Source organism: Macrotis lagotis, chromosome 2 (assembly GCF_037893015.1).
Source record: "Macrotis lagotis isolate mMagLag1 chromosome 2, bilby.v1.9.chrom.fasta, whole genome shotgun sequence".
NCBI classification, from domain to species: domain Eukaryota; kingdom Metazoa; phylum Chordata; class Mammalia; order Peramelemorphia; family Peramelidae; genus Macrotis; species Macrotis lagotis.
Window position 1 is genome coordinate 16,188,838 of NC_133659.1, and position 16,908 is coordinate 16,205,745.

The 16,908-nt window shown below is 43.8% G+C and overlaps 1 protein-coding gene across 1 annotated transcript in view; it reads left to right on the forward strand.

The window, feature by feature from the left end:
• Positions 1 to 16,908, forward strand: part of KANK4 (KN motif and ankyrin repeat domains 4) — a 136,432-nt gene that overhangs the window by 32,814 nt on the left and 86,710 nt on the right. Inside the window, exon 2 of the mRNA XM_074221282.1 lies at positions 4,855 to 4,948. The gene's annotated coding sequence lies outside the window, so the exon portion shown is untranslated. The remainder of the gene's footprint in view (positions 1 to 4,854; positions 4,949 to 16,908) is intronic.

Consider the following 16,908-nt stretch of genomic DNA (forward strand, 5'->3'; position numbering starts at 1 on the left):
CATCTAATGTAGACCAACCATTTAGGAATAATTTATAATTTAAGAGTTATCTCAGGGCACCAAGATATTAAGGGACTCACTCTAGGCAGTCTGGGTAAGATGCAAGACTTGAGCCTTGGTGTCCTGCCTCAGAGGTTGGCTCTCACGACCCCTCTTTGAGGACCTTCCACTGAGCTACAATTCCAGTTTAAGGGCTATGGAAGGCCATGGTTTCTTATTGACTCAGCCTCGTCTTGTCCTCTTTTGTTCTCTGGATAGTCATTCCTGTGCTCAGTGAAATCTCAGCCACCAGCCACATCAAGAGCTGCAGAGAATTAGCTGAAAATTGATTTTTTAGTCCAAAATTCAAAGCTTCTCTTTAAAAAGAGATTGAGTGTTTATCAGCCGTTTGCAGTTAAGGCTGCGGGTGAGTCACAGGGGATGGACAATGACAGATCCTCAAAGCTGACCTCTGTGTCTGGCCAGTGTGGGGTGAGTTAGGACCTGGAAACTTTCCTGGCTCCTTCCTCATGAAACTATTGGAACTAGACAGGAGCTTCTATCTGATAGGAAGAGTCTGGGACCAAGCTTCCATCTTAATTTTGTGTGTGTGTGTGTGTGTGTGTGTGTGTGTGTGTGTGTGTGTGTGTGTTTGGAGTGGGGATCCATGATGTAGATCCCAGGTAATGTACTAAACCTGGAATCAGGAAGGCTGAATTCAAATCCTGCTTCAGTCACTTATTAGGCTGTCTGAACCTCAGCAAGTCCCTTACCCTTTGCCTTAGTTTCTACTCCCTTCTGCCCCACCCCCCAGAGTATTAAAATGGAAGCTCAGTCCATGTTCTTCCAAATCAGAGACACTGTTAGTGACTCTTTGGCAACCTGTATGGAGGAGAGAGTCAGGGAGAGAGAATGGAAGCAGGAGATCCACTTAGGAATCTGTTGCAATGGTTTAGATCAGAAAGGGGTGATGGGGGCCTCAACTATACTCGTGTCTTGGGGAAGGGAGAGAGAATGGAAAGGAGGGATGATGTCACCTGGTTTGACAGTTGATTGGCCAGGAAGACCAGAGCTGAAGATGACCCCAAAGGCTATGAAAACTGGCGGTGCCAGAATCTTAGAGACAGCCATGAGTTGGAGTCAGTGGTGTTGGATGCATTTACACAAATAGGGAAAACAGTTGGCAGATGCATCCATTAAGGATCCAGTCCCTTTTGCTGTTAGGGCTAATCTTTGGCTGAGCCTGGGTCCCTTTTGTGATGCAAGAGAGATGAAATTTAAAAATATTTAAAAACTCCCTCTCTTCCTTTCTCCCTTCCTCCTCCCCCTCCCTTTCTCCCTTTTTGTCTTGCTTTCTTACTTATTTTCTTGCTTTCTTTCCAACTCTTTCACTTTCCAAAGACTCAGGAAATTCAGCCACATCTTCAGACATAACAGTGACTTGTGAATACTGATTATCATTAAATAAGATTTCTGAAGTTGGGTTACTAGTCCTGAGAAGGATTGACTCAGCCACATGGGTGCCTTTGGGTAAGTCATTTGCTTCATCTCTGAGGGCCTCAGCTTTCTGCTCTGTAAAATGAAGGAGTGGACTCACTGGCCTCTGAGGTCCCCTGCACCCTAGCAGTGATGCTAAGATTCCATTATTCAGAATATTCCATTAGATAAATCATTGAGCTGAAGCAGAAATGTACAATTAAACAGAATTCCGAATGCTGAATTTGCCAGTCATCTTTACACCATCCCATCATTAGACGGTGATGGAGCACCATGTAACCTTTTCAAAGAAGGGACTTGTGAGAAGGGGTTCCTGAGGGGAGGGATGGAGTCCCATCTTTCTTCTATTTTTGGAGGGGCTGAATATATAGGGAGCGTACCCACAATCCATCAGATAATTGGCATTTGTTATGACATCTGTCAGGTGCTGTGCTGGGAGCTCCAGAGAATGGTCTCTGCCCTCAGGGGGCTTACTGCTTAGCCTGCAAAGACATGGAAATGTGTACACTTTTCTCAAAACTGTCTAGGAAGCAGGGCCTGTCCTTGACACAACTCCCTTCATTTTGTTAGAAGACTTTCTCCTCTCTTCTCCCCAAGTGATCAGGGTCCAACTTCTGACTCCCCTAAAGAGGCTCCACTTAGACCTGGACAGTAATCTCCCCCAGCCCTGACCCTTGCCCTTAGGGCTCTGTTCTTGGAGGGCAGTGGATGGTAACCTAAGGTGCCCCTAGATAATGTCATTTCTCAGTTAGAAGGCACCCGGAGGGAATATGAATCAGATCTGGACTTGACCAGAAATCCATTTGGCTCAGAAAATTTAGGGGTGGTTCATGTATGGTTTTGAAGATGGATTGAACTCTGAAGACCCTCTGATCTAGCACCCTTCCCTTCCCAGCCACCAGGGAAACCCCAAAATGTGGAGATATAGCTAGTGCTTGAATACTTCTACCGACGAGGAACTCACTATCTGGGCACCATTTCATTTTTAGATGGGCTTTGTTAGGAGGTGTTTCCTAAGATGCGACTGAATTTTGCCTCTGATGCTGAAGAATTTAAACAAGCCAGCTCTTCAGATACTTGAAAACAGGGATCTTGTCCCTCCCAAGCCTTTTCTTCCCCCTCCAGTCCAAACATCCTCTGTTCTTACCTGTCTCCTTCAGCCATGCTTCCTTATCAAATAATCGATGATCTGTAAACAAATACTGCTATGGGATCCGGGTGAGGTTCTGTTTAAGGGAGCCTAGAGGGTATTTTTTAAAAAATAAATTCAGGGTTCTTGTGCCCTAAAGAGATCCTCTTATGGAGAGGGTTCAGAGATACACTCTTCCCGACCACCTCACAAGTGAGGAAATAGAGTCACTGCAGAGGATAGGCAAGGAATAAGGGTTAACATGTCTTTGGAGTCTTTGTAGGATGATGGGATTTAGGGCTGAAGGAATCTGATTCTTAGTTCTCTTGGACAGTGACGCCTTGACTCTTGAGCCTGTATTAAATTTCATGGTAGAGAATTTTATTCACCCGTGGCCAGCAGATGGGGGAGATATTTTTGGTCTAGTGGGTCCTCAAATCATGTCCAGTATCCAGGTGCCAGAAAGGTTTCACCTCACACTCTTTCCTCACCCCCTTCTCTCTATTTTTTAATGCTTTCTTGAAAATAGGATCATAGAGTTATTGCTGGAAGGGACCTCAGAGGCTGTTTGGTTTACTCCCTTCATTTTACAGCTGAGGTAACTGAGTCTTAAGGCATACAAGTCCAAGTCACACAAGTAGCAAGAATCAGGAGAAATTCAAAGTTAGGAAGTCTTTTGACTCCAGAGCTAGTGATCTCGCCATTGTACCATCTTTCCTTCTCCTTCTCCTTCTCCTTCCCTCCCTCCCTCCCTCCTTTCCTTCCTCTTTCTCACCCTCCCTTCCTCCTTTCCTTCCTTCCTTCCTTCCTTCCTTCCTTCCTTCCTTCCTTCCTTCCTTCCTTCCTTCCTTCCTTTCTTCCTTCCTATTTTCTTGCTTTTTATCCAATCTTTTCACTTTCCAAAGACTCAGGAATTCCCCCACACTCATTCTGGCAGACACTAACCAATAGTCCAGGTTTGAGATGACAAGGACCTGCACCAAGATGGTGGCCAATGACCCTGGAGATGTTGTGATGGTAGGAAAGACAGGACTTGGCAACAGCCTGGATCTGTGGGGTGAGGGAATATGAGAAGTGGAGTATGACCACGAGGGGGATTGAGAAGGGAATTCCCTCAACAGGGGAGTTGGGAAGTGGGGGTGGAGTTGGGGAAAAGCTGTTGAGTTCAGTTTTGGGCCTATTGGGTTTAAGATGTCTGTAGGACATCTGGTCAAGATGCACTATCACGTTAATGATATAAGGATGATTATAAAGATAATAAGAATTAATGTTTTGTCTAAATATAATGATTAGAGGGGGAGCCCCTGGAGGGCAGGGTTTGGCCGCTTTTTGAATCCCCAGTGCTTAGATTAGTGCCTGGCCTACAGTAGACCTTTAATAAATATTTACTTACTCTTTATTCCTGGATGTGGAGACTGTGTTCCAGAGGGATGTTTGATGGTCCAATAAATGAGGAGAAAACATGGCAGCCTCTAAAAATCATTGTGAATCAGAGAGATCCCCGATCAGCCTTCAGGCCCAACTGGATTCATTTTCATCTGCCCATCTCACTCCCAAAGAGACTGGGCCAGGGTGGGGCTGCAGTGGTTCCAGCCTTGGCCCTGGGGTGCTCAGGGAGGCAGGAGGTTCAGTCCTCAGGTGGGGAGGGGCCTGGGGGCAATTCTCCAACAATGTCAGTTGGAGCCACACATGCCAGTCCTAGTGGGCGTGAGGAGCTTGGCACCAGGGCGGGCTTTGTGCTCCAGGGCCACAATCAATCAGCCAAGTGTGTTCGGTAGCTGCCACCAGGCTGCACATACATGCCGAGTGGCTGCTCCCCAAGAATCCTCATGCCTCTGGAAGAAAAGGAGCCATTGTGCATGCTCGAACCTTCCCAAGGAAATACCGGGGTTGGTTTTCCTGCTGGGCTTTTTTCCCTTTCCTCATTCCACTCCATTTTTTAAGGAGAGAAAGTACTGGATCTGATTGGCTCCTTCTCCTCCTGTTCTGGGGGTATCTAATCAAGACTAACTTTCATTGTATTCCTTCCTGGCTTCCAGGTCCAACCCAACCAGTCACCATCAAGCGCTTTTCACGTTCAAGGTGCTGGGGCCACAAGGTCAGAACAACAACCACAACAAAATTGTCCCTCCACTGAGAGGAGACATTTCTTCTGATCTCCACCCTTCTCTACAACACAGTTACTGCCAGCACTCTGGTGGGCCCCTTCCTTTACTAGATCACTTACCTTCTTTTCTCTTCCTGTCCAGATCCACCATCCACAAGGTCCAGCTGGTGGAGGGGAAGCCAAGGGACCTGGGGAACCCATTCCGGTTTTGCAACCTACTATTGATATCATGCTTGGTGAGTGGCTTGCTTCCTCTTGGCCTCAGTTTTTTTTATCTGTAACATGAGGGGGTGGGACTAGATGAGTGACACGATGCCTTCCAGCCCTGGATCTATACAAGTATCCCATGTCCATGAAGCCTTCCTGGAGTATTCACATTTAGCTCTGCTCTTAGCCGAACTTTGGCCATTCCTGGAAACAAGATGGCAGAACTTAGCTCTTTGGAATCGTCGCTTAGTATTTTCCGTGCCAGCATCTTGTCTCCCTAGCTTTGCATTATTTTCTTCTCATGAAGCTGACAAACATGTGGACGTGTTTCCATATACAAAGAATGGAAAAAAGATTATATGTGAAATAGGGAATCTCTATTAAGGACAGTTTGTTTTTAAATTAACAACAGCTTTTCTCTAATTGATGGGAATTCACTTTGTTTCCAGTAGCTGCCATAATGTTTACAACTAGATTTTTAAACCTCCAGGCTTCTCCCCTTCTTGCTTTGCACCAATGTCAGTGACTAGCTCTGTCACTTCCAATGATGATTGCATCTCTTGGTGACCTGGTTCTGACTGGCCACTCATCCGGCAAGTGATAGGGACATTAAAAACTCAGGAGAATGCTGAATGGACATGTCCCTCCCCTTCTTCACCACTCATTCAAAATAAAAAGAAAGGCCCAGACTTATCCAGAAATGTTGGAATTTGGCATTGGAACAAAGCTGGGGATTGCCCAGACTTTAGACTGAAAGGACCTGAGTGACAGGGCATCGATCCGAGGCCCCACATGTTCTCATGGAGTTGTTGGTCCATGACAGACAAACCTGGGAAGGTAGCCTAAGGAGAAGGACTGTATCATTTTTCATCTTGGTAGCTCCAGTATCTAATATGATACCTTGCTCATAGGGATAGGGATCCAGGAGGTGATTAATAAATACTTGTTCATACCAAGATCATGGATTTAAAGCATAAAGAGACCTCTGAGGCCATTGGGTTCAACCCCCTGATTTTATGGATGAGGAAACTGAGGCCCAGAGAGGTTTCTAATTGATTCATGTCTCACAAAATAAATAGCAGAGGTGAACTTTAAATTCATTCATTTAATCAGGCCCTTATTAAACACTTAAGATATTCTGGGGGATACAAAAAATGTAAACAAAAGTACCTAACCTCAAGGACCTTACTTTTTTTTTTAGGATCTTACATTCTAATGAGGAAGACAATCTAATCCAAATAGGAACATAATCAATCAGCAGGCATTTAAGTGCCTGCCACTGCCACTGTGCATTAGCATACAAGAAAAGACAAAAACAGTCCCTGCCCTCAAAGAACTTACAATCTTATGGCAGAGACAGCCTGCAAATGAATGTCCAGATTTAGAAAGTGTAGACTAAGTGGAATGAAGGTAGCCTTTGGGGGTAGATGTCAGCAGCTGGAAGGGTGGTCCTCTTGACCACCATTTATTCTAGGTTTTATTCTACTGTACCATGAACTTGAAATCCAGGAGACATTTTGAGCACAATTTGTCTAACTTTTCCTCCCAAACCCTCTTCCATTTCTAACTTTCCTATGAATTTTGAGGACCCTCCATCTTCCTAGTCTCCTTGATATTGGTGTTAGCCTGGACTGCTCACTCTCTCTCTTCCCCACATTCAATATGGTGCCAACATCTATCGCTTTCACCTTTGTAGCTTATTTGGAAGATGCTTTTGATACTGCCCATCCTAGTGCTGAGCTTCCTCACCTCACACCTGGACTGTCACAACAGTGGCTAGGGCAGTCTGCCTGCCTCAAGTCTCTCCCTACAACAACCCACCCTCCCTTCAGTTGCTAAAAGATTTTTCCTAAAACATAGGTCTGATCAATGAACTTATTCAATAAACACCAGTGGTTCCCTCTTGTCCGTCATCATCTTCCCCTGACTTACTTTTCTAGTCACCTGACACCCCCCATACTCTTAGATTCAGAGACACTGACCTATGAGCTGTTCCTCCATATGTCTGCCATACCTGGTATACTTTCTCTCTTCATCTTTGCCTCCCAACTCCCCTTGCTTCTTTCAAGACTCAACTACAATCTGCAGTCTCAGTTAAAAATCTTTAGCAAAATACCTTTCCCAGTCCTCTGTAATCCCTGGGTCTTCCCTCTGAGATTCGCTCCAATTTATCCTGTATATGTCTTGTCGCCACTCTATTGCTTGCATGTTGTCTCCCCATTAGAATGTAAACTCCTTGAGGGCAGGGATTGCTTACATTTTGCCTTTGTATCCTTCATCACAGCATCTAGCACGTGTTGCTGTTCAATTACTTCAGTCTTGTTCGACTCTTCATGACCCCATATGGGGTTTTCTTAGCAGGGATACTGCAATGGTTTGCCATTTTCTTCTCCAGCTCATTTTACACATGAGAAAACTGAAGCAGAGATAAGTGACTCGCTCAAGGTCACACAGCTAATAAGTATCTGCAGTCAGATTTGAACTCTTGAAGATGAGTCTTCCTGAATTCATATCTGACACTATCCACCATTCCATCTAACTATCCTGGCACATAATAGAGGCTTAATAAAATGCGTTGACTTGAGGCAGAGGAGATGAAAGGGGAATTGATTTTGCCCCAGTGAGCAAAGGCAGCGGAAAAGTACTCAGGGGTTGGGTCTGGAGCATGGTCAGTCCATCCCAGTCCTACTCCAGTGGGTAGGGAAGTTGATGGAATGGAGCTGTGGCAAAATGGACCCTGAGACTGTCATTTTGTATTGATTACCTCCCGGGAAGGCAAGATTTATTAAGGAGGATGCTGGGATCCTGAGATGTCTGGGTGTTCAGAGACTGTGAGGTCAAATAAATGAATCAAGCGACAGCAAAGGCAGACTGGCAGTCTAGGCTAAGCCTATTGATCTCAAATCATGGGAGTTCTATGGGAGCCTGCCAGTTTGCTGGAGCCAGTGGAGGGCAGAGACAGCTCTCCTCAGGGTTGGGGATGGGCCACAGACTTGAGGATGATGGTTCCCAGCTGCAGTGGAAGCCAAGGACCCAGAACCTTCAGGGAGGGTAAGAGAGGATAAGTTGGGATGTCATGTTGCCCCATCCAAGATGATGGAACCAACAACCAACAAAGCTGGTTGAGTCTTCCAATTGACTTTAGGCAACTTCAAATGCCACTCTCCAATGCTTTGGGGATTTGATAAAAGTTGAAGGGTATTCATGGAATCTCTGCATTTCAGAGTTGGCCATCTAGCCTAACCCTATGATAATATGCTTGGTGGCTTAGTGGACAGAGCACTGAACCTGGAGTTTGGAAGACTTGAGTTCAAAACCAGCCTCAGATGCTTACTCACTGTCTGATCCTGGACAAGTCACTTCACCTCTATTGCCTCAGTTTCCTCGACTGTGAATGAGAATAATAATAATAATAATAATGATAATAATAAATAGCACCAGGTTGTTGTGAGGAACAAATGACAGACTATTTATGAAGCACTTAATACAGTACCTATATAAGATATAAATGTATTGGCTCTTGTCCTTCATTATCAAAGACCAAAATGACATCACGTGATTGAGACAAATCACAGTGTATCTGCCTGTGAATGAAATAAATAAATAGATAGATAGATATTTGATAGATGAACTAGGCTATAAATGCTCATTCTCTTCCCTCCTTTCAAAATCCCTGGCAAGTTGCTGCCTAGTCTTGGCTTAAAGATATCTGGTGATGGGGTATTCATCTACCTTATTAGGCAGAATTGGAAATGACCATTTGGCCACTTCCAACCCAATAATAATCCCATGCATGAACATCCAATCTATGCTTGAAGCCCTTTAATGGGGGGGGGGGGGGGAAGCTTCCGGTCCATTATACATTTCCTCCCTTTGTCTTGTTCATCTCTTCCTCCTCACTCTGGACCGAGCAGAATCTTTCCCATAAGAACCCTTCAGATTTTAAAGGTGCCTCCATATTACCTCCCCATCTCCTCTTCTTTGCCTAAACACCCTCCTTTCCTTCAGCTGATCTGGTCATTGTTTGAAGCCCTTTCACCAACTTGATTGCCATCCCCAGAACATTCTGCAGCCTTGGTTCATTCAGTGACTTTCCTAAAATGTGGTTACTTCATCACCCTGAATACTCAGACCCTCAGCTCTTTATCGGGCTGACCTCTTCTCCCCCATCCTGTACTCAGCTGAACCCGAGTAAAGATTATTACAAGGACAGAGTAAGCAGGAGAATAGGTTTGGGAGACAGAAATAAGTGGGGAAGAGTCAGCCGGAGGGTAATTACAGACGGATAGGAGAACTGAACATGTTCATAGATAAGGAAATTTGAAATCCAAAGGAATTTCAAGAAGGAGAGGGCATTAACCACTGGGGAAAGGCCTCTTGGAGGAGGGGACCCCAGAGCTGTGGAAGGAAGACAGCCAGGGATTCCTGGAGATGGGGGGGAGAAGGGAGGGCATTCCATACTTCACTCAGTACATTAATCAACATTTTTAAGATACAATTGCTCAACCATCTTGCAGATGCCTGTACTGTTTGCCCCCCCCCCCCCGCCAGATTTCTGCATCTTGTCCAGGAGAGTATCATCAGATGTCTTCTGACAACCCTATCAAACAGGGCCCCTCTTGGTCTCTGTCACCTTTCTAAATCTGCACAAATCACCTTTTGAAAAATTTGCTCCTGATTTTTGCTGGGGATTGATGTCAAGCAGACTTCTCTGTGGTTTCTGAAAGTGACCTTTCCCTCGCTTTTGAAAACTGGGGTAATATTTGCTGGCTTATGCCATCTCTCTTACTCTTCATATTCTTCGAAGATTACCACCATCTGGTTCTGTAATCATTTCAGCAGATATATCTGGGTCTGGGATGTAAGCTCCTTGAAAGAAGCTAGGTTTGTTCTATCTTCTCTCTAATCTCAGACTCTGCCTTAGCTATGTTTACTCAGAGCTTTTCAATTTGGAGACCATTTTCCTTGATAGAAAAGATGAATCAAAATAGCGACTGAATAGCCTGGCCTCCCCTCTGCTATCTGTTCAAATTATATGGTCTGCCCTAAGCAGCGAGTCCCTTTTTTTCTATTTCCACGTTATTTTATCCTGGGGAGCCATCAGGGGAAATTCAGGCATAATATGTACAGAACAGTCTGAAATCCTTGTAAGGAAGACTGAACACAGATTTCCAATATTTCCAACATCATTTCTCTGATTTTCCTGAGTGGAGCCTTCATAGACGAGGGAGGGAGTCAAGGTGAAGCTGGAAGATAACAGCTGCTATCAATAGTCCTCATGAGGGAACCAGTCCATCAGTGGCTATCTATAGGTATCTTATAAAAGCCCAAGAAGCTTCTAGAACTGGGCTGATCTTTTTTTTTTCACTGTAGCTTATGCTGTGGCTTTAGAACAGATTGTATTGGATCAAAGAAAAGTGAGAGAAAGAAGTGAGACATTACTGTGCCCGATATGCAGTCCTAAGCATTCTAGTTGTGTGGCTGTGTTTTCTTGGATTGTGTGTTTGTGGCCCTGGGCAAGGTCAGATACTTTGGGCTTTGCTGGTAGCTCTTTGGAGCTGTAGGCACAGACTGCTCCAAAATTCTGAGTGGTGATGACTGGACAGCGGCTGTTGTTTTGACAAACTTGCTGCTTCCTCCCTTGTTTTCTCAGACATTCCCCAGGGTAGGGACCAGGGGACCTTGGCAGTCAATGGTTGTGGGACCTTGACAGGTGGTTGGCATGTTGACAAGAAGGGACTTACATTCCCTGTGTTATTACAAGGCAAGAAGAAGAAGTCATCTTTGGCGCAATCTAATCCTGGCCACTTCTTCTCTGTTCTGGTGAGTGATAGAGCAAAGAAACTAGCTAAATACAGTCCTCCCCCCCCACCACCACCCAAGATCCTGCTTTTCCATTTGTCCTCCTAATGAAAATGCTGACAGTATGTTAGCTCTGCAATAAACATTTTTAGGCGAATTGATAACTGTGTAGCATTACCCCTGCTACCCGATGAAATGGCGATTAAATACCTAAAGACTCCTTGGAAATTTCAACGATTATTTGGAAAGTCATTGTGTTTTATTGATGAAATCATTTTCAGTTCATTAGAAAACAACTCCATTTTTAAAAAGTTAATTCTTTGGCAAAAAAATAATTGATCCTGTTCGTGTACATATTCTGTTATCCCCAAATGTTGTTTTAATAATCATCTATTGTTTAATGAAATGTCTTATGAGGGAACTTAATTTTTTTTTTGGTGGAATGCTAGCGTTTAATGATCTGAAGAAAAGAGTTAGACTCCTTTTAATGGTAAATCTTGGGGTATGGATCCTAATCTCCCCCTAAGAGTTTCCTGATAACTCATGGCCAGACCTTCTGCTCACTTGAACTGAAAAAGACATTGAAGATGAAGTCATTAATGTGAATGGTAACACCTTCATGGTTTGGGGTTCTTTCCAGATGGTTCTTTAGAAACCGGCTTTTCTTCATGTAATTCAGTTAACCAAGAAGCATTTATGAAGGGCCTACTATGGTCCAGATATTACCCAATACATTCAAAATGAATACAAGCTTGTTCTGGGAAACTGATGGGGGAATCAAGAGAGGCTTCATGGAGAAGGTGGCATCTGAGTAGGGATGCAGATGTGAGAAGGGATACCATTCCAGCCCTAGGGGATCACTCCTAGACATGAATCATCTTTGTATAGATAATACCAAGGGGGTTGGTCTTCACAGAGCCTGTGAAGGGGAGGAATGTGTAAGATAATGGAAAGTTTGAAAGGGACCAAATAGAGGCATTCATCTTTGGTTCCATATTGAATTCCAGTAACAGGACGCCCCTGGAATTTACTGAGTTAGGGGGAAGGGCAGGGTCAGATCTGCACATTAGGGAAATGACTATTAGTAAAGTTTTAAAAATGATCTAATTTAGTATTAGGTAAATATTAAATAGATATTTATAAAATATCAATTAAATTGAAATTTACAAAGAATTAAATTATTTCAATTAGTATTTATTTGTTAATATTGAAATTTACCTAAGAGTGGTGGGAACCAGATTTTGTAGGGCCCTAAATGACAAGATAAAGATTTTGTAATTTCTTCTAGGGACCATAGGGAACCAACAAAAGTGTTTGAGTAGAATGGGTGATATGGTACGCTCTTCCTTATAGGAATATCCATTTGGACATTGAATGGAGTGGGTTAAGGGATGGAGAGACTGAAAGGGGGGAACCATTTAGGAGGCTTCTAGAGTAGTCTGGGTGAGGGGAATTGGCCAGATTTGGGAAAGAGGTGGGAGAAGAGAAGAGAAGGAGTGAACGTGAGGGCTGTTGAAGTGGGATGAACAAGGTTGGTCTACAGATGGAGCAATGGTGGATGTTATAACAGAGAGCTGAAAACTAAGTGTGCTAAGGTGGGGGATCCAAAGAAAATGCAAAGAACAGACCACCCTGTCCTCAGGAAGTTTGCATTCTAAAGGGGGGAGAAAAAGAGCAAATACCTAGATGCAAATGGAACAGATACAAAACATCCTTAGAAGAAGCTAGTCTTTGGGAGACTGGGAAAGACGTTCAGAAGAAGGTAGTGTTTGAAGTGAGTCTTGTAGGAAGCCAACGATTCTAAAGGGAGGAGGAACAGCATTTCTGATAAAAGGGATAGCTAGAACAAAGGCAGGGAGGTGGGAGATGGCTCATTGTATTTGAAGCGCATCAACCAGGCCAGGATGACTGAGCCATCAAGTCCATGTAGGGATGTATGGAGCAATAGAGGCAGGATTGTGAAGAATGTTAGATATTGTGCAGCCTTAAATTACAGCTATTTTTGTTCTTTCCATTTGCATTGATTCAATTGTGTTTTTTTGCTTCTGCTTTCTTCATTTTGCTTCAATTCATATTTTCCCAAGTGTCTCTGAATTAATTCTTCATCATCCTTGTTCCTAACATTCATTATGTGTCTGCACCATAATTTGGTTAGCCTTTTCCCAATCAATGGACATCTATTTTGTTTGCAGTTATTTACAACAAAAGGAAATGCTGCCATAAATATTTAAGCATGTCTGGTACCTTCCTTGTTATCTTTGATCTCCTTGGGGCATCTATGTGGAGTTAGCGGTCATAGTCAAAAGGTGTGGGCGTAATCATTACCTCTTTCTCATAATTCCAGATTAGTTCTCAGACTGTCCTTCCCAATTTGCAGCTTCACCAACAGTCATCCAGAGTCCTGTCTTTCTACAGGACTGCTTCCTTCAAAACACTGCTGGAAATCCTAACTGGGGTTGTGAACTTTTTTTAAAAAAAAGTATTTTGAGAATTCTATTTCAATATAATTGATTTCCCATGTAATTCTATGTATTTTGTTCTCTCCATTTCAAAACCTTCTCAGAAGAGGGCCATACATGACCCAAGAAAACTTGAGAGCCCCCACCACCACCACCATGAAGGGAGCTGAATCTTTCTAGCTTGGATCCTGAGATGTGCAATCATTTAATCATTTTCATTAGAGACAATGTGGCTCAGTGAATGACCTGGAGGCCAAAGACTTGGGCTTGAATCTTTCCTTCCTGTGTAGTAACTAGCTGAGTGATTTTAGCTAAGTCATTAGCCCCTCTGGGCCTCAGTTGCCATTGTAGAATGAAGGAGTTAGATTAGATTGACGCTAATGCACCTTCTAGTTTGAAATCCTTGTTACTCTGAGAAAGAATAGTTTAGACTTTGGCTTCCCCTGAGACCATCCCCAGCCCTCTGGAATATAGGAACTATAGGAATTGCCTCAAAATCAACAAAAAAGTGAAAGCCTGCTGGGCATCTTACTGGTAGGGAGAGCCCTAGGATGAGTTGGGATCTTCCTGTGACAGGGATCATAATCATTCCTTGAATGTGTGTATATGGCCATCCATATCCAGATATACTTACATTAGAATATTGTGGCATCATGGAAAGAGATTTGTTCTTGAGATATATATATATATATATGTACATATATATATACATATATATATATACACATACATATATTACTAATTATATATGTGCACTATATTACTAATTAGATCTACATAGATATTTATACATAGAAACACTTCTCTATCTCTGCCTTTATCTCTGGATGTTCATGAGGACCAGCATCTCTGGTGTGGGGGCTGCCGAGCCTTTTCAGGGCTGCTCTTCTACCTTTGGTGTCCACCTTCACTCAACTCTCATCTGTAGCTCAGGAAGCTGTGGCATGCCCAGCAGCCACACCCTGGTAAAACCATCTGGCAGATAGGGCTCAACCAGATTGAAGGTAATCTGACCTACTGGTGAGTTAGGGGGATGTCGACCTTAAGTATGTGAAGACTTCCTCCGGTGGACTGGGTGGATGAAGAGCAATTTATTCCTATGGCCAAGAAGATGGATGAGGCAGGTGCTCTGCTATGAAGCAAGCTTAGAGCTCGATCAGATGGCAGAGACACCAAGGTCATCCTAGACCATCGCCAGTCATCCTGACTTTTGTCTTCCACTGGACTTTGATGACTCTTGAAGAGAGAGTGAGGATGATGGCACTGCAGCTCTGCCTCACTTCAGTCCAATTCACCCATATCACCCTTGAAGTCTTCGGTCGTCTTAGAAAATGAAGGATGAAGAAGAATGACATTTATTTTTATTTCTTTATGCTGAGGAACAGTGAGAAATAAGGATTATGAGGTAGTCAAAGCTAAGTACCTGAGCTGAGGAGAGTCTGGACTTTTCTCCTCTAGAGAGTGTGGAGTCTTTGGTGGTTTCTGAGCAGGAGAGTAACTCAACTTCCTAACTTTATAGGGCTAGCTCTCCTTACCTCCTCCAGGTGAGGCCCTCATACTGTCTTCTCATTATCTATGTCCTCCTGCTGAACATAGGGACTTCCCGTGGTCCTATAAATTTAGGGAGATAGAGTGGTATAGGGTTGGAGTTCTTAACCTGGGGTCCACGGAAAAAGAGTTATATCTTAACTGCTTTAAAAAATGATTGTTTTATTTTAAGGTTCATTTTAAAAAATATTTGTTCCAAATTCTCACCCTCTCTTCCCACCTCCCCCAATCATCGAAAAGGCAGGCAACATATTCATTACACATGTGAAACCATGTCAGGTTGATCACATCTTTATTCTCACTACTTTTTTTGTAATTCTATGCATTTATTTTATGTATTTTAAACATGGTTCTAATAAGGAGTCCATAAGCTTTACTAGTCTACTGAAAGGTCCCTCTACACACACACACACACACACACACACACACACACACACACACACAGTTAAAAACCCTTGGTGTATAGTCTTCTAACTAGCCTTAGAAGGACATGGGTTCAAACCTCACCTCTGATACTTAACTGTGTATCCCTGGGCAAGTCACTTAACTGATCTGTACCTCAGTTTCCTCATCTATAAAATGGGGATAATAGTACCACCCACCTCACAGGGTGGTTGTGAAGATCCTGGGAGATGATGGGCACCAAGGACTTTGCAAACTGTACTGCACTATGTAAACAGAAGCTATTTTTATTGTCTCCAGCTTCTTAACACCATTGAAAACGACTTCCTCAATAAAAACAGAGGATGTGGCTAGTAGGTCCAGAAAGGATGCTTAGAGGATCTCGTCCAGCCCTGTCATCTGGAATGCAGAGGTGGGGCAACTTGCTGGATGTTGCCAAGCTGTCTCATGAGACTGGGACCCTCGATGGGAGCCTTTTCTTCCTGAGGCTCCCCCCTTCCCCACAGCGGCATTGCAGGCCTCTCCACTGGGCTCCTATTTCTGCACCAATATTTTATACTGACAGCTTTTGTAGCTTTTCTCTATCCAGCCTTCACCAAGTCCTATACAGCTAATAATAGCTTCAATGTTAATATTTTCTCTGACATCGAAGTATTCATAGAATAATGGAAATAATATCAACCTCAAGGGTTTGGGACCCAGGGCTGAGGCTGGAGGACAGGGTTACCTTCAGCAATGCCCTTACTGCCACAGCCTCAGGAATCTATCCCTACCTGTCTCCCAGGGCTGCGATAATCAGCTGAGATCATTTGCGGAAGGTTATCATTGAAGTAAGAGAGAAAGGACAGGTTGATTTGGAGTCAGAAACACCTGGGTTCAGCCCTTCCTTTGACCATGGTTGTCCTGCAGTCAATCAATAATCATTTATTAATGCTTATTAATAAACTTCTGAATACTGAGGGTATAAAGAAAGGATGCCGACAGTCTGATGGGGGGAGATGTGTGTGAACAAGCAAACTATCCGCAGTATTCTTTGCCTTTGGGGGGGGGGGTCAGGAATGGTTTTTGGTAGAAAATGTGATCTTGGCTGGGATATTTGGGAGGGAAATGACCCTGGACAGCTCCTGAGACTTCTAAACAGTTATAAACCAGCTGCATTGGTAGAGGAAAAGTTCTCACTGGGACTCCTCTCTCCCAATGAAATCGGTTATGGGGGGGGGGGGGAGAAGGCAGAGGGAGCTAGGGGGGATTTTGGCAAAGTTGTTAGAATGCTGAATCTGAAAGCTGGAAGGTGTGGGTTCAGATTCTGCCTTGGACACTCAAGAGCGGTGTGAATCAGTTTCTCATCTGTAAAATGAGGATAATTCGTGAGGATAAAGTGGAATGATTTGTAGAGCACTTTTGAACCTTAAAGTGCCATTTAATTGCTAATTATTGTCCCTCCAACTCTAATATTCTGTGTTTTCATTTGTTATAAGCTCCACAGGTCCCCCCCCCCTTCTTCTCTGAAATCTTCTCAGGTCCCCCCTTCCCAGCCCCATCCTAGTGTGGAGGACTTTGGTCCTAAAGACTGCCCCAGTTGGGGCTATCCGTGCTCTAAGATCTCTTCCAGGCCTGACTGTCTCAGTTCTAGAGCCCCTTGCAGCTGGGATACTGGATGGTTCTCTGATTCAGCTGGATCCCAAGAGTGATGGACTCTGTTACTACATGGGGTCCTTGGGGATGACGAGGCTATTTTTGAGCTAACAGACTAAGCCCTGAGTTAATAGGTTGCTTAT